The sequence below is a fragment of the Hetaerina americana genome, unplaced genomic scaffold (genome assembly GCF_022747635.1).
Source record: "Hetaerina americana unplaced genomic scaffold, ioHetAmer1.1.p SCAF_9, whole genome shotgun sequence".
NCBI lineage: Eukaryota > Metazoa > Arthropoda > Insecta > Odonata > Calopterygidae > Hetaerina > Hetaerina americana.
Genome location: NW_027287538.1, coordinates 46777675 through 46796302, shown reverse-complemented (window position 1 = coordinate 46796302; position 18628 = coordinate 46777675).

Genomic DNA, 18628 nt, shown 5'->3' with positions numbered 1-18628 from the left:
ATCGACACCGTTGGGTCGTGCCGGGCGTCATCCGCCACGGGTCGGCGGCGTTGTGGGGGAGTTTGCGCGTGCCTCGGTGGTGTTCATCGGACGGCACTGGCGAGTGCACTCGGACGACGGCGCCCCCGGGAGGGGGGGACCCCTGGGGGCACCCCCGGGGGCCGCGGCCCGTCTCACTCCCAGACTGACGCTGGACGGCCGACGACGGCTTTCGGTCTTGGCGGTCGTCGGAGCGAGGGTTTCGTACCTGTCGGACCTCCTGTGGACATTGGGAGAGTGCATCGGTGACATTTCCATTCCCTTAGTCTTCTTCTTGAAAGAAGTCACGTTCTCGAACTCACATAGTGATATTCAACATAAAGATACGGAAGATGATGGTGAATATCTGACCGAATGTTAAAATGCTGCAATCGTTTTTTATCATGCTTGAAAAGTGGGTGTTTGTATAGTTTGATTTCGTGTTCATATTTTCCTCAAATAGTTACGAAGGTGATTCAAACTGATGAGTCTTTCCAGAGCCGGTATATCCTAGCCGGTCGTTTTCTTCGGATCCGACCGAGCTGTTCTAAGTTTGATTCGAGTGAATAACAATCCGTTAGTGAAAGGTTCATCTACTTGGTTTAGGTGATCATTCCTTGTGGTGGTTGACGGTTTGGTTCCGGCCGTGAAATGCAAATTTCTGGTATCGCCATCTTATTTTTGCAAACTTTCGGCGACAAGTTATCCTGGGATTTTCTTCTTCGACCCTTCGTGGGGACACTGCATTTCGCCCGAGTAGGGACCCTCTCACCGTCCGAAGAAATCACTGTCGGCGTTCTCCTCTCCTGGGTTGTATGATTCGCATCCGACGCTCCCGAGTAACGCGTCCGAGGTTTGTTTCCTCAGGGAGTCGGAATTGGGGATCGCTTCGCCCGGGCGGTGGATGACGGCGACGGCGCGGGGGGGCGCGAATGAGGGCCGCCGCGGCGAGCGAGTGGAGGAGTCGAGGGGTTGCCGATGGACCTCCTGCTCCTCAGCCTGATCATCATCGGGCTCATGTCCTGCATGCTGTGCCTCCTTTACGGTCTCCTCGTCAAGGAGCACTGCTGTCCACGGCAACCGCCGCCCAGCGAAGAGGACGAAGCCTCCCCCCGGAGAGAATAGGTCGGTCGCACTCCCGCGCTGTACCTCGAACACCCCCTGCTCACGGGCCACTTCTCCCTTCATCTTCGACGGCAACGTCTGTCTCTATCCCCCGGTGAACTACGGCGGTAGGAAGTGAATATCTCCGTGTCTCTTCGATGTGTGACCTGGAAAAGTTTTGCTAACCATCACTCCAATCCGATGATCAGACATATCTCCTCTCGAACGCTGGTGCATTAACAATTCTAGCGTGTGTTGAGTGTGTTGGTGGTGGTGTTGGGACTGCGGTAAACTGGGTAGCGATGACATCAACTCTCTCGGCTTGGGAAAATTATTTTGACCAGGTAACCGTGGATTGAGATGTACTGAGTAAAAAATGTTTGAAATGAAAAAATTCCCTATTTCATCACTCAGTTTCAGCAAAACATGGCCAAGGTGTTGAATGTTCGGAATGATTTCTTTAAACTCGGTAGTGGAATGAAAAAGATTTTAGTGGAGATCAATAGATTAATTTTTCCCAGTGTTCGTAATTTCCACCAAGTGATGGTCTGTTGATGTTGTTAAGTGGATATAAGTGTTGGGTGAAGATGTTTTAATGGGTGTTCACGGAAACCCCGTCCTAGATTGATATGCATTTGAAATTTGGCAGTTGACCTTTTTTACGAATAATGTTTAAACCCGTTTCGTGAAGGCTAATTAATTAAATGTGGATGGGTTTATGAAATCATTAACAATACATGCCACTAATGGCAAATGCTGTATTCGGTAAGATGTTTTTATGATTTAACCTTATTTTATTATCGGCTAAGGGTGGTTTTTAGATGGGCCCTGGCACTATATACTACTCTAATCCTAAATCCTGACCAACATGATACAAAAATCCTTAAAACCCATCGTTCATATGACAAATAACTACTTCTTTAGCTCTGCATACTTTCCACCTCCATTAATTCCATCCAAAATGCCTGTTTTCTCCCCATAACTCGTTTCCCAGAATTCTCCCCTCTATTATCGCCTTCAGCATAACATTTTCTCTCAGAATTTCTTGCACCACTGATCCTGCCTTTTTCGAATTTCTCCCAATAAACGTCTATCTTCCCCAAACGTGGACAAGGACATCATAGTTTCTTCTCCCTTTTGTTCATTTTATATTTCCCATTCTTCTTCTTCAAATCCACATCTCAAAAGCCTCCAGTCTGCGCTTATCATCTTGCATAAACGACCGAAATTTCGATTCCGTACAAAGCTATATACCATTTTAAAATTTTCACTAGTCTTTCCATTTAATCTCTACTAAACCGCACCCGTCATAAACTCCCTCCGACTTGTTAGTTTTTTTATGGCTCGGCCACTTTTACAACGTTGTCCCCAGAAATTGCGAGGTAGGCGTCATTTTGTCTAACTGCCCAAGTTTACCTCTCACAACTTTAATGTTTATCTTATCCATCTTATTTCTGAAGATCGTCTTTGCCTTCGTTTTTTTCCGTTGATACTCATCTCAAACCTATCACACTGATTATTCTATAATACAGGAGCGTACCTGTCATGGAAAAATGTGTAAATGTCCTAGGACAGTACTTTGAAGAATTTTATGTGTTTGCAAAAATATTTTCAATAAATTACTTTAAAAAAATAATTACATTACTTTCGGAATGCACCCTGTATTTATTCACAATTATTGCACTCGCGGGTATGATCGATTGGCTAATCCCCCCTTCGTCCGTGATTTTTTCTCTGCCCCCCTTCACCCTGCCCACTTGCGCCCCTAAGCCCTTTCATGCCCCACCAAGCATCACCCGCTTCGAGATGTGTGTGTATGCCTGTGATCGCCACCCATCCGCCCAATGAGGCTCCCCCACTCCTTCCCTCCCTGCCACCCCCCCCTATTGTTGCTCCGCGGGTGTTCTCCTACCTTCCTCGCCTCGTCACCTCATCGGATCTTCGGAAGTGGCGAAGGGCTCCAGAAGGATTCCCTCTGAGATACCCAATGTGGTAGTCCCCGTCTCCGATCCACCGGGTGTACGCATCATCCCTCGCAGTTTTTTCCTCGTGCTTCTCCGCGAGCACCTCAGCGTCCTTACCCGCGCACCGCTCGGCCGATTGGGGCTCGCTCCGAGACCACAGGTTTGCGGCCCCAATCTTCCAGCATATGAATTCTCCTCCATATGTCTTCAGAACACCCACCCAACAGCCCACGCCGCACTTTTCTTCCTTGCGTTCGTACAGGACATGATCCATATCTCCGACGTCGATTCCACCTCCCAAGCGCTGCGAGAGACGCCTCGTACAACGAGATTTCTTCACGCCGTGCGACTGTGATTCTTGTGAGCGAACATTTAACATACGGACTACTTCTGGCGTCACTTAGCGAACATTTCCAATATACATGAGAATGGGATAAAGTCTTTCTAAATTTTTCTCACACCATCTTTTCAAAATTAATAGTAATGGCATAAGTAATGGCACAAGTAATCGTAGCCGTGATTGGCTAATTTTGGAAATCTCTTGAAAAATGTTATATGCTTGGTTTTTACCCATCGGGAGTTTTGTCTTCGGTTATCCTGCAAAATTTCTTTATTTTTCTGGGGAATGGAGAGGGGGGAGGAGGCCAGCAAGATGCCATAGAAGCCATGAGGATACTTTTAGAAAGAATCATAGAGCACAGTCAGGATGCATTTTGCTTATTTTGTTGATTTAGAGAAGTCGTTTGATAGAATCATTGGAGTAGAATTGATTAATGCATTCTGGAAGATGCGAGTAGATCGGTGGGAGAAGGGACTTATCCACGACCCGTACATGTCTCAGACTGCTCAAAGTGCTAGTGGTGCATGTGGAGTCCGTACGGGCAGTGTCAGGAAGAGAGGGGTAAGGCAGGGGTTTCCATTATCACCTGCGCTGCCCAAGGTATATTTGCAGGAAATGATTTAAAGAACTTGGGATAGAAATGAAAGTTAATGGTAAACATATAAAATCAGTTAGATTTGCGAAGGATCAAGATTTAGTTTGCTTAGCAGCCAAGGGGTTGAAATCATTATTGAACGCATCGGAAAGTCTTCGCCTTTCTACTTTTCAAATCCTAGCTTGCACGTTATTGGATAAATTTTGTTTAATGCATCCTAAGGTGAAATTATTTGTTAGATGATAGTATATGTATTTGCATGTGTGTAGAATTAAAGGATTTTTGCATTAATGTATACGCCACTGTGGTCATAGTTTTGCATATACGAGTATGTGTGTGTTGATTTTGCATGTCGTTTTGTTCCTTTTTTACGGGTGGTGACCTAACACTCCCGCCACACGCCCTTGCGGAGGCTTGCGGGGTATTATGTAGGTATAGATGTAGATAAAAGTCAGTGCGGTGGGTATGCGATGAGCAAAAATTTAAACAAAACAAAGGGCATGAGAGTTTTGAGAAAAAGAAAGGCTAAGTTAAACGATAAAATTGGATGTCAAAATCTATGGCAAGATTACTTATCTTTGAAGTAATTTGTGCCAAGATGTTCAGAGTAGTGGGGACGTTGGAAGAAAAATTACTTAAGGAAAAGTATCTTTTACCAAGAAGGGGGTTTTATGACAGGGATGTAAAGATGTCAAGAAAATATCTATGAAAACATTGTCACAAGAAGAGAATCCTATAGCCAATAAGCTATTGGCTATAGGATTCTCTTCTTGTGACAATTTCTTCAACAGCCAATAGCTCCACGTCCTCTATTTTTTTTATGAAAACATTGATATAGAGCTCGGTTTTGTACGGCGCGGAAAATTTGTCGTGGAAGCAAGGTAATAAGCGTAGATTTTGAAGGCTTTTGAGATAATGTGGGTGTGGAAACAGATGGGAAAGGTGAAGTGGACTGACAGGAAAACAAACGAGAAAGTGCTAGGCGTAGGAGAGGGGTTGTTGGGAGAAATTCAAAGGAAGCAGGAAAGGAGGATGCAGAGCATTTTGTCAATCCATAACTTACCTTAAACAGTAGACTACCAAAAATGATACGTGTTGCTGTTATTATCCTCTCGATATAAATGAGATACGTTTACCTTCTCTTTCGACCCACTTTCTTTCAAGGAAAACGGATTGAAAAACCAGGGCTCTCTAGTAAATTCTGAAAACAACTCGAAAAATATTGACCCTGTTTCTTTAAATGATTTACTGTGTAGATATACTGCTATTTCGTTACGTATAATACCAAAATAAGTGATCCAGTCAGAAGTTGAAGAACGGCAACTTTGATATCTTCTATGATTATTAGACAGTTCACAAATTTTCCCTCCGGGAACTCTGGAAGTCCAGTATAATACGGAATGTTTGGTAAGTGCAACTGGTGCCTCAAACGCTAGATAAGCCTTAGTACACGAGGTCACTGCACTCTGCTCGCTCAGCAACCCACCTCGGGATGATTACTTTGGCTTGTAGTAGGGCTGAATGATGTCGGGTCCAGCGGGGCCACCTTCCAGCATGCTCACCCAACCACTTGTTCCGTCGACAAGTGATGGTACCAGGCAGTGGCAGTAACGATCCAGATCTCCTAATGAAATTCCACACGAGTAAAATCACGCACCTAGAAGTGAGTGAAGGAATCAGTGACCGAATAGTTTTTACTGGACCACGAACATCGATAATTCATAATCTACATATCAGCGATAATTTTCATAAGGGGGACCTGTAAGGAGTTTGGTGAATACCTTTAGAGTAATCTGCAAATAATTATTACACGTATGAGGGAAAAATGTATCGCCTGGGTTCTAATTTCGTATGCCCTTTGAAATTTAATATACACACGCCGTACTTTCTTTGAAACATACAAGCAATGTCTTAGTCTTTTCCGTAGTGTAAATGGCTGCTCCTTTTGATATGGTACCAGGTATAAAATCACTTTGAAAATTTCAGATATCGCCCAGCGTTACCAGCTCTTTCAATAAACACCTACCCTTTCGTTTATTCGGCATGCTCGAAATAATTATTGCTATATAATTCTTGCTTTACAACTTGCTAATATTTTCTTGGCACGGTGGTGCAATCATTTTGATCCTCCGCATCATTTGGTGGAGATGAAGTGCCATGGTATAAATTAAATGATTCACGTTAACGAGCAGTCGGTAATTAGCCCCGCATTTCAAATTTTTGCCAAATATTGGTTTCAGAATTTCAAAATCCTCATAGCACTTACAATTCCGTTTTATCAACTACCTTGAAATCATTGTAACCTGCTTATGCATTGGGCTCGTATTCATAATTCTCATTAATTCTATGAAAATCATATACAAATCCCTTACTAACCCCTGAGTCATGCTAGGTAATATTGCCAATCGTATTCTTTATTGCATTCATTACTTTACTCTCGCGTTTCTTGGCCTTTAGTACCCTTTCCAAGAGAACTTTTTATTACCTTCAAAGTCCTTCTGCATTTTTTCATTAATTATTTGTATTTTCATGAACATAATATGCTAACTTCCGTGCTATCGCGTCTTTAGTTGAAATCGCCTCCTTGAGTTTATTTTTCTTTGCTTTTATTGAATCTTTCACTTTGTTCATTCCCAAGGGTATCCCAGGGTATCCCCGGCCTCGGTGGCGGCGGGGTAACGTCCTCGCCTACCAACCCAGAGGTCGTGGGTTCGATTCTCACCTAGGTGGATTTCCCTCCATCTAGGGCTTGGTTGTATGTGATTGTCGTTAAAAGTCTGTAATGTAGGGTTAGGTGGAAGAAGGGACTAATAGTCCCAATCTCGCCCAAAAAATAAGTCGATATTAATAATAATAATAATAATAAGGGTATTGCCTTTGATTCACGCCGACACACCTTTTCCACATTCATTGAGCGCATTCAATAATCATTTCTTATGGATCTTGCCGACCATCGCTCAAAATTTGTTTGCAAATTATTGACCCCATTCCGCCTGCTTTTAAGCGCAGCACACTCTCAGGCCTGCCTGCATTTTTCTCTTTGCGTCTTCCCTGTTTTTGTTTTCAATCTGTACGCTCGGTATTTTCGTTTATGTGTTTTACGAAGTTCAACTTTAAAGTGTACAAAACTGTGGCCTGTTTAACACTCAGCATGTCAGCACTTCCTTCGTATCCATCATTTCCATTCTTAAATGTTTCGCTTTATCTAACGAAATAGTTCCATGTTCCAAGAATAATGCCTTAAGCCTACGATACTAGAACAAGCCCAAACTCGTCTTTTTTGCTCGCTTTGCTATGTTCCGAGTGCGGCAGTGTATCGCGTAATGAGCTGTCGTATTACGCAGCTTTTGTAAAATTTCAATAGAATTTTATGTTTCTTTTTACACACTTTCGTAATGCAGTATTCTTTTCTCTTGTAAGGCCCATACGGTTTTTCTTGGGTGTTAATATATCGGAACTTAGAACAGAATGTTGTTAACATTCTGGCGAACTGCAACGGAATGGTGAAACTTTTTCCAAAGGCGAATTGTTTAAAAATAGTGTCAAGTTTACATGGTCTTGCATCGGACATCACATCACTGTGTGTAGACATAACACGACGCCGATCTGCAAAAAAAATGCAAAATTAGTGGGCTGATTATTACGCATAAGGACCAATGGGCTGTAATTACCGAATTTAAGAAAATGAAATCGCCATAACAATACGATTATCTATTGGTCCATCTCATAACATTGCCGTGAAGATACCAAACTGTGACCGTCAACGCTGGCGCTGTTTCTTCGCCTACGCCAGGACCGGTAGAACCTAAGGCTTCTTGTGCTAATCTGTATCTCCTGTCCTTATGTGCGTAAATGATCGTGATGACGTTTTGATTCTTATGTAGGTTAAATATCTAAGATAATTCCGAGGACCGTATGCTCTCCGATTCTCAGGATAAATAAATATACATGAAATATCTATGACTTTGCAAATTTTAAAGGTATAACTGTTGTATGTTTAGGTTTTAACGAGTAGTGCACGACAGCGATATGAATGGATGAACTTAAAGAGCTTCGACTTTCGCGACCAGGTGTGCCGTAGTTTGCCCTATTGGGCGCCCTTAATTTATGAATGTTCGTATCCAGAGATAGCCGCGATCGCAGTCCGTCGTTTTGAGTCTTCCACGTGCAGTATGGCGGCGTGTCATTTCGACGTAGATATTAAAGAGGGCGGGGCTCGGAAGCGAGCCCTGTGACACGCCTGCAGATGATAGCCCTTAGTAGAGGGAGTCATTCATCGAGAAACGGAAAGAAAGGTTGCATGCGTGGTAGATTTTAATTATTTCGATAAGCGAAACGTTTGATGGAGTTTATATGTGAGGTCATTTTTTCCGCTCTTCGTGGAAAGCTCTTGCCACGTGTGGTTGTGTGTGTGTGACACGTCGGCCAGATTGAATATGTGATATGTATGTGCATCAGCCAGACAAGAGTAAGAGGAGAGGCGGCAGTGCTGTTCCTACAGAATATCCCATTTGTTCGAAACGAATAATGTTTCTGTGCGAGGTGTACGCCTGAGGGAGAGGGAGAATTATTCATTTTTGGCATGCATTTAGAAATGTTATACGCTACAATTATTGGTTGCATATTAAACATAGGTTTTTATCATTTTTCATAAGTATGATAGTGATAATATATATTTTAATCCAGGGATTGGTACGTAGATCCAGTATGGTACGCGTAATAAATATAGATTACAATTGCTCACAGCAGATAAAGTGATGAGCGATTACACAAGATAGTAGTAATAGAAAACAGTACATAATATGAGTAAGATTACAAGTTACTCATTATTTACGACATAGGAATCGATACCAAGGCAGGCAGTATGGATATGATGAAATATTTGTCTTTTGGTAACATAATTTGTCATTAACAAACACTGAAATGCGGTATTAATTTTTCTTAGTGTGTAATTTCTTTAAGAGCGTATTTAAATGTACGTAATTTTCTGATTTGTAAACCTATGGTGGTTTACAGTATAGCACTGGTCCTCCTTGAGTCCTACTGCTATTGTCCTGGTTTATTGAATGTGGCGGTCCGAATCGGCTCTTGTTCGGGGATTGTTGTATTGTGAATTTTTTTGATATTCTGATATGTGCTAGCTAATGTATGAAAGTGGGAAGATTATGTATACATAAATATATAGGCTTTTAACGTAAGATCATCATTCCTAATTAATAATTATGCATATAAAAGTGCTTAAATATTGGTAGGTATGTTGCTGTGCAAGGTTTAGCAGCCATTATATGGATACTCTCTTTGTAGCTTGAACCTTATTTCTGCTTTAGGGGATGAGCCCCAAAGAATAATGTCATAAGTAAAAGTGAAAGTGAATCATCATTGGTCGTTCAATGCTAAGATTGGTTGACTACAGCCCTCCATCCTATCCTATTTGATGCTAAATGGCTTACTTCCTGGTATTTTTCCAATGTACTTTGTTCTTTATTTGTCCCATGTATTAATCCCTTGGCCGCCCTCTTGAGACTTTTCCCTCTATTTTTCCTTCTATTACATTCTTTACGAAACCATTGTGCCTCAGGGTTTGGTCATTCCATCTGGTTCTTATTTTCTCTATGGTGTTCCATAAGGTCCGTTCTTAGTGTATTCTTCTGTAAACTTCTTCATTTATCATTTTATCCGTCCATTTGATCTTAAGCATCATCATCCCCAGCACCATGTTTCGAAGGCTTCTAGTCTTTTCTTGTCTACTTTTCTACTATGGTCCACGCTTCTGATCCATAGAGTGCCACGCTCCATACGAATTTTTTCACGTATTGTTTCCTCGTCTGTAGTGCTATATTTTTTTGAACACAACAGTTGTCTTTTCATAGTGAATGCTCTTTTAGCTTGAGCTATTCTTCGCTTGATGTTTGTATTACGTCATCCGTCCTATGTGATGGAACTTCCGAGATAAGTGAAGGAATCCACTTGCTCTAATTTTTGTCCTTTCAGTGTGACAATTCTATTCCGCTCTCTCTTCCAGATACTAGGATTTTAGTCTTCGTCTTGTTTATATTCATGTTGTATCTTGGTAGAACTTGATCCAATACGTTTAGTGACCTTTGAAAATCCTCCTGGTTTTCTGCTACCATTTCAATTGGGGAATCGGGATGCTGCGGTAGCCAACATGCTGGCTTCCCAACCTGCGGGCCCGGATTCGAATCCCGTAGGCGGCAGATATTTTTCAGGGTTATTCCGATCACTGCTTAGAGGTGCTTTGTGGAGTGAGCACGCCGTCCGACGAATGGGACCTTACGTTGGGGACCCCTTGGAGCCTTTCGTCAATAGTAGGCTCCCACCCTGCATCCTTTCCGGTCCATCCCTAATGGCGTAAATGAATCAGCTGTAGGTCGCCTATGACTTCTATTACAAATTATGTTGGCCAGTTTCTAAAATTTAAACATATTAGTGAATTAAGGAATCCATGGGATTAATTCACCTTTCGTTTAAATAATTGAATTTTTAATGGGAGAAATATGTAATATAAGTCTAAATAAACGTGTCCAGAGGCAAATAAGTCACATTTCAGTTTCCTCTTCGACGCGGAAATGCCAGCTATTTTAATTCCGGAAACTACTGTATCAGTATGGTCTAGAGTTCTAATACCTGCATAGGTGTGTGAGTTGTGTTGACTTTTTTATGTAAGTATGCATGTGTTTATAGATAACTTCAAGGGGAGTCATATGCGATACGTTGTCTTGATGTCTCTGACTAGGAATTTGTTAATGAGAATCATCTTTATCGTTGCATTAGGTACGTACGTAAATTAGTTTTTCATGTCTTAGTGCGTTGAGAAAACTCTACCCGCTGCTGTCATATTGATTTTCGAGGTTTAATTTAATGTTGTCCGTCCCTACATTCGGGTGTACACTGTTGCGACGTGGGGTGCTGGGTGCGCCATTTCCATCTGTCAGGCTTTCGAGCAATTCATCCCGGCGCGGACCCAATTATTTCTGCGATTGTCGAGGAGCAGCGGTGGCCCTCCTGGCCCCTCATTCCTTCCGACGACGTCTGCTCTTTCGATCGCTCGAGGATCGTTGAATTAATTGAAGTGCGGCGAGCGCCATGTTGCTAACGAGCGCACACACTTCTCGTCGCTTGCTCAGTGGTGCCAACATCCAAACTTTCAGGTGACAACCCATTCTTTGCCTTTTTTCACAACTTCCCGGATCTCGGAACTATCTAAACGAGCCTATTAAGTTTTCTACCATGATTTTTCATTCAAAATTTCATTTAATTTATTTTTTTTACCGTCCACTTTTTCCAGTTCCGAGAAACCTCCAGGAAAAAAAATGTAAAATACTCTCAATTTCGTAACATTCTTAGGATTCCAACCAAAAGAATATCATAATCTGAAATAGTGGGAAATAAAACATAGAATTCCCTGAACGTCAGTCAGAAATGTGGGGCAATGTGTGCATGTATTTATTTTACGTATTTAATTTTTAGTCAAAAAGTAATCATACCTCGAAAGCTCGACGAAAGGGAAAACTTGATTATATAACTTTCTTCATCTCCTTATAGTCTCTCCAGTGCGAATTTAAATCTTTTGCGAAGCATATGACATTGGGTATTAGGTTACTGCTATTTTCAAATATGACCTCTTTTTTCATAATAGTAATGTGATATTTACGGAAGTATGTTTAATCGAGAAAATAATGTTTTTACTTCAAACTTCCCTCTTTTTAATGTTACTGTTATTTTTTAATGTCCTGCGTCCGAATATCATATTTATATTAATGCTCACACAACTTCTCTTCTTTCAGTAAATACATATGAATTCATACAAGGAGGTGAACCTTGTTTTGTCGTGATGACGTACCACCAATCTAAATGTCACCATTATTATTTTTTAAGGAAATTTTTGAAGAGCATTCACTCATGGTGGTTGCAAGATGGTCATATTGTGTGGTGGTTGAAAAGAGGAAATGAATGGAATGAGAAGAATGAAAGATCCGGAATCCACTCTCGAAACCTTGAATCCCTCCAGAAAATGGACACAAAATAACAAAGCCATGACTGCAGGAATGCAACAAGTAGTCAAGTTTTTAATATCCTTCGAAAAGTTTACGTATACATTTTGATTTCATCTGGAATCAATTTTTTTAGATTAATCGCATTAAGTGTATAGAAAGTTTTTCATATTTTTATCAAACCCATTTTTGTGAAGACTGTCCATCGTGGCACAGTTTATCATCCGAAGAAAAGAGTTATCGCTTGATTCAAATATTTCGTATTCTGTTGAAACTTCACAGGTTTGAACTTCCAACATTTTTCGGAACCATACGAAACATCACCAAATGAACACGTGCATTCAGGGTTTTTCCACATAATTTTCTTTGATTAAATGAGAAGAAGTTTCCTCAGCTTCATTTACGTATTTGTGGATAACGAGTGTACTTTTGGTTCTTGAGGCAGCATTTCGCTTTCCTTTGTCTTCCTTTTTACCTTATCTATTTGTCTTCATTCAATCGTTTCCTACCTACCATTACGTTTAACTAAAAACGAAACGCTCCAAAAAATCAATACAACTGCTCATTATGATAAAATGACGGACCATCCTAGCGAAGGTTAGAGGCAATGCCATTTTAAAGCCACATTAAAAAAATACTGTGTGTCGACTATGGACAGAATGACACTTCATTAACTACTTATATTATATCTAACATATAATGTAGCTCTGATTAATGCTGGCGCACGCTGATGGAAGAAGGCACTTAGCTTTTCCACATAGATTGTTTTATTGCGACTTACGTTTCGTTACTATGTGACATCTTCAGGTCTGAATGTGTTTCGCTGTAACAAACTTGGGTCGTAATAAAAAAAATTTTGCGGAAAAGCAAAGTGTCATCTTTCGTCATGAAGGATTTCCACCATGTTACCCCTGAAACTGTGTCATTTATTTAGCCGACATAAGCCATTTTCCGACAGGGATGTAACCACAGTGATCAACTCAGAGGTGGGTTTAATTGGTGGGGATAGAGTGCACCTGCATTGGTGTTATGGGACCAATTCCAGGGCATGAATAGGCGTGTTCCAATCCCTGTGTCGCCTGTGGTTTCACGGAAAATTTTGGTACCCGAAAAACCACACACCTTAGTTTAAGCTGATGGGGCCTAGAAGCGCCACCGGGAATCGACTCAGACCCTCCGGTCAGTAGCCCCCCTCTACCCATCGGACAACCACGTCCCCTCACAGAGAGATATACTATATAATAGAGAAATTTTCCGTTTTCCATTTTCTATGGACGATACGAAATTTTAATCTCATGAATCTTAATAAACCCCCTCTTCATAGCAGGTAGGCGGTAACTATTTTTAAAAAAACTTCTCTCAACCTAACCGACCTATGGGATATTTTCTTCCGAGTTGTGTCGTGTCTAAGGATCCCACGAAATAAGTTCCATGCTAATTGATTCGGACGTTTCCTCGGTCTAGTTGTTACACAGAACATTTTCCGTGTTACTCGGCCTTTAATGAACTGTCACCGTAGAAAGACAACGGCTCCCTCTCAAGAAAAATATTCCTCAGTTGAACTACTGACAGCGCTGAGTCACGGCGACAGTCGTCGGAACTTTCTGTCAGTCACAGTTAAATGCTCCAATTCTCTTGCCCCACTTGGAGGCGTCTGCCATTTTGGCGGGATGCGCATGGCCCGAAACAACTCATGGAATGAAGTCTTTTAAACGCTTAAATGAAATTTTGCTTCTGCAATAAAAAAATTTACGAGAATAATAATGTGTACGTTTTAATATGAGTATATGACGTTTCACATCAAAAATGAATGATCTTGTGAATTGTGATTCAGATTTTCCGGATGCGCTCGTATTTCTGCTAGGATTCTATGTTTATTTTTCTTTTTAAGTGCTGGAAGTGTTATGATAGTTATCTTTTGTTTAAGGTGAATCTTCTTGTTTTCTCTAACTCTATACTTACCTTTACTCTAACTTTCCGTGCGCGGTCCCCGAAAGATGGATAGAACGCGTATTAAATGCCATTAAATCTAAATATATGCCCATAAATTTGTAACATGTATTTAGTGCAAAAATGAAGATTTTAGAATGTGTAAAATACTTTCATCTACGACTTACGTCATCGGAGTAACATATTTTCGAAGACCACAGTTCTATCATCTTTCATCCGATCTTAGTAGTTCATCTTGATCTCGGGGAATTTTAACCCGGAAGAAAGAATGAATGAATTTCACCATTCATTCCATGTTGTAAATGATTAAGGTTTGGAACCACGGGATATGAGATCGCCTCTGAACTGCGGAAGACCGATGAACCTGGATAATGTGAGGAATGCCCACAGATATACCTACATACAAGTATGCTCTTATGTCGAGAAACGGGGGGGCGAATCGAAGGTGACTTCTGAAGCAGGGACTGCACCAACTGGTTCGAGAATACAAGATTGGACGTAATACTCACGGGAAGAGAGACGGCATCACTGACGGGCGGTAGGGGATGAGTTGGCCAGGAACTCCGCAGAAAACTTCCTTCAAGCCCCCTGCCACTCATACTATGGAGGTATAGAAGAGGTGCAGTAAAGTAATGTGGTGCCGTAACTAAAACTTTTATCTTGAGAGTTTACTTCTCTCTCCGAGGAATAGTAGAGCATGCGGACAATTGCAGCACCGGGAATGAGATGGATGCTGGAACCATTGGAAATGAGGTGCAGTTCACTTGGGAATTATGAAGATAATATGGATGGATGGAAAAACCAATGAAGGGGTTCTTCGCAGAGTGGAAGGGGAAAGACGGAAGAAAATTCTCTCGAAAGGAAAAGGGTTACACGAGTAATGTAAAATTTCATAGAGAAGAATTAGTGGGCGTAAAGAGATTGGCTGAGGGAAGGAGAATCTTGTTGGCAAGCCGTGAACCGAAACAATTTTAAGGTTTTATGTCAACCAGTGGTGTTAATATACTATTCTCACTACTCCCTTCGCTCACAGCGAGCACGAATTACTAGCACTGCAGGGATAATCCGGTTGCCGAAATTTCAGGCAATTCAGCCTTTTAAAAATAAAGCATATTATAATAAGAAAATAATTGGACAAAAGGGTATATCTATTAAGTCATTAAAAGGCTTTTGTTTCGCTAGTGGTATAACGGTGAATTTGTGGCAAAATTTAGCCGTACACTATAATCGTTAGTAGGGAATGATACACACCTGTACGGATGTAGCAAAGGCTGTAAACTTGGCACAACATGATATCCATTACTTTTAAATTTAAACAAAAACCACGAATGGCCGAAGTCATGAAGGGCAACTTAGATCGCATGAGATTGACCCTTTATGATACTAGCATTGCATTGTTACATGGACAATTGGTAGCTGGAATGTTCTAATTGCGAGACTCATTGAAGTCCATTCATCTATCTACAGCTACATCTATTCACTACCCCTCGAGATTTCGCAAGGACGTGTGGCAGGGGGTGTTAGGTCATACTTAAACTACTCCAATATTTCCAGAAACACATGGCATTCCGCGATCCACTGAGAGGTCACATTGAATGGGCACATTCATGCTGCATCCGTTATACACATCGCAATTATTACACTATCAGTAAACACTCCACTGACTGCACTAAGATCATAAATAAGGAATCCCATTAAATAGGGCGGACTCTCATTCAACGAAGTCACTAATTATCAAATAGCATTCCACCCATGCAAGACTGACAATTCTTAAATTGAATAAAGCTATAAGTTTATTTACATAACACCCCCACCAACCATCAAAAAGGGCAGTACATCTGCCTTATTTTGTAGCAATTGTCTGTCCCTCTCGTTGTAATTGGGGGAGTTGAATTATATTTACTGCATCGGATGCAAAATCACACGATCGTTACCTTTGCAATAGGTTAAATCCTGCTCTCGAGTGTTTGCATAGCTATTAGGTTCCCATGCCAGATCATGTAACAAACGTGTGATTGTTCGTTGCGTGTGTATTTATTTGTATTGGAAAACGGCAAATTCAAATCGACGGAATATTTTTGGAATTTTGTTCACAGTACGACATTTGTGTACGCGGCAGTGTGGATCTACGATGTATTCTGCGTGAGAGGGCTAAGATTCATGCAAGAAAATACAATTTAGTTTAACCTGTTTTGCGTTTGGCTCGTTTGAAAATTGCAATTCGAAAAGTGGTGACCGTAGCTTGATATGCACCAAAAAATGATATGAGTAAAAGCGCGAAGGAAGCTCGCTAAACTTTTCACAGTCCGCTTACTTTATCCCTTTGAAATCTCATCACTCAGTAATCATTACTCTTTCCTAGTTTGGAATGGACGCGGAGGAAGATCCGTCTATTGGCTAGTCATCTACCGATTATTCAATCCCTTTGACGTCTGTCATCATTATTCCTTCGTAGCATACATCCGGGGCATTCCTCTAGAGTACCTCCCATTTTATTTATTCCAGTACCCTGCAGCCTGCTCTAGGGTGTGTGGCAGGGGGTGAATACACACCAGACTGATTTTGACCTGAATATGACCCTACTGCGGTTGGGCAATGTCATTTTGATCCCTTATCGCTCGTGGAAAAAATGACATCTTAAATCTATCTGTTCTATACTTGATCTCTCTAATTTTATTTACATTATCTCCCCTATCGTAGTACGATGGGGGTAATAATACATTTTCAGCATCAATGCTAAAGAGACCTTCTTCCAATTTATGCAAGAGCTTCAATCTGTAATTTAACCTTCGCTCCGTGAGTGATTCCCAGCCTAGCTGCTCGGATATTTTGGATACGCTGCAAAGTTTATCATAAGAACGGTTTGCAAATCTAGGTCCTCTACACTGCACCCGATCCAATTTGGCAATTAATCCAACTTCGTGAGGATCCCATATGCTTGCAGCATATTCTAAACGAGGTCTAACCAGCGAAAGATTACATTTGAAAGGAAGTGCACCATGCATGTGCTCTCTTGGGAAGGCACACAAATATATTTTCTCAAGTCCTGTGAATTCCTTGGAAGATAGTCTTTCATCCGGAGTACCTCAGGGTAGCGTGCTTGGTCCTCCTCTGTTTCTTTGTTACGTGAATGACCTTGCGGAATGTGTCAATTCCAAAATACGATTGTTCGCTGATGACTGTATACTCTATAGGGAAATCAGCAGCAGCAGTGATCGCGACGTTCTGCAGGGTGACATTGATAACGTGGCTAATTGGATCAAAATCAACAAAATGGAGATAAACATTGCAAAAACTATCCACATCTCATTCTCCAAAAGGAAGGCAGGTGAGGGAAGGGTATATAAAATAATGGGAGAAACGATTGTAACAAAAGATAATTGTAAATATCTAGGGGTACACCTAAGTAAAGACTTAGGGTGGGGACTTCACACAGATTATGTGGTAGGCAAGGCCTTTAAATCGCTCCACTGGGTCATGCGGAGCCTCAAAGGAAGCACTAAATCAACTAAAGAATTGGCCTACAAAACAATTGTAAGGCCTATTGTCGAATATGCGACCACAGTATGGGATCCCTTTGAAATAGGGCATGTGAAAAAATTAGAAGCAGTGCAAAGGAAGGCTGCCAGGTACGTTTTAGGGCGACATAGGCAGACCGACAGTGTAAGTGACATGCTAGGCTCACTAGGATGGGGGTCACTAAAGAACAGACGGAAGCTGAATAGACTGTGTGCCATTTTTAAAATATTGAAAGCTGACGGAGGCTGGAAAGAACTGAACGAGAGTGTAAATAAGCCATGTTATCTCGGCAGGAATGATCACCCGCTTAAAATCAAATACATGCCCCAAAGGACAAACACCGCCAAGTTTTCGTTCCTAAATATGGGAATCAAAGAGTGGAACCAGCTGCCTGATGAACTCTTTAAGCCCTTACCCAAAAGCATTAAATCATTTAGGCGTGAATGCAAAAGGTATACATGATGGGATTGTTAAATGACACTATTTAATGGCGACTATTTAATGACACTGTGATATGTTTTAAGAATGACTACTGTTTGTTATATCATGTCATTGCCACCCGGCTTATCGCCTAACAGCAATGTATCCCAAATAAATAAATAAATAGTGTTTTTGTTGCTATGGCTCACACGAGAGCCAATATTGAAGGGGGTAATTGTTAAGTGATTTCCTACAGAAACGCCTTAGAAGTGGATTTACGCGACTGGAATCGATGAAATGATGTCGTTTTTCCATTAAGGCCGTGTAACTCCTAAAAGCTCTCCGTGCTTTCCTAGCCGTTTGCGCTCGTGATGGACGGCCTTCAATGCAATACAGTATCACCAACAGTCCACAATGGTGTATGTTTGTGAAGTTCATGCAATTAGATACCCTCAATTTTTTTGATTTTACCAACCACACCATGTTTTATTTCAAATTTAATCAAGAAATCTATCTATCTACATGGTACCATGAAAAGCACCGCTAGGGTGTGTGGCAGGGCGTGATTACTCACAAGGTGTACTGCTTCAAAGATGAAGTTTTTTCTAATTTTTAGTGTACTTGGTCTTCGATATATAAGTATGCTTCTCTCCCCATACGAGAAGAGCTGTTATTAACAGAAGGATATTAACTAAAACCAAATGAG